This window comes from Pygoscelis adeliae, unplaced genomic scaffold (assembly GCF_000699105.1).
Source record: "Pygoscelis adeliae isolate BGI_AS28 unplaced genomic scaffold, ASM69910v1 Scaffold436, whole genome shotgun sequence".
Taxonomy (NCBI): domain Eukaryota; kingdom Metazoa; phylum Chordata; class Aves; order Sphenisciformes; family Spheniscidae; genus Pygoscelis; species Pygoscelis adeliae.
Window position 1 is genome coordinate 563,087 of NW_008825051.1, and position 253 is coordinate 563,339.

A 253-nucleotide genomic window follows, 5' to 3' on the forward strand; every position below is an offset into this window, starting at 1 on the left:
GTGCGGAAGAGCAGGCAGGAACGGAAAGGGATCCTTCCTTTTGGACAGCATTTGGCACAATCAAGACTTAGCAAAGGCTGTGGTCTCCCACCTCTAGCCTAGCACACAACAAAACACGAGGACAGATGGCATTTGCCTGACATTGTAGGTTCATCTACAGTGCTGCCACTGCCGCAGCAACACCTGCCTGAGCTTACCTTAAACCAGCGAGCGCAGGTACTGCTGACCTAGCTGTTGCAACACCAAACACAGG

General features: G+C 52.6%; 1 protein-coding gene across 1 annotated transcript in view; it reads right to left on the reverse strand.

Annotated features, from left to right (window-relative positions):
* Positions 1 to 253, reverse strand: part of EHMT1 (euchromatic histone-lysine N-methyltransferase 1) — a 74,736-nt gene that overhangs the window by 41,671 nt on the left and 32,812 nt on the right. The window lies entirely within an intron of this gene.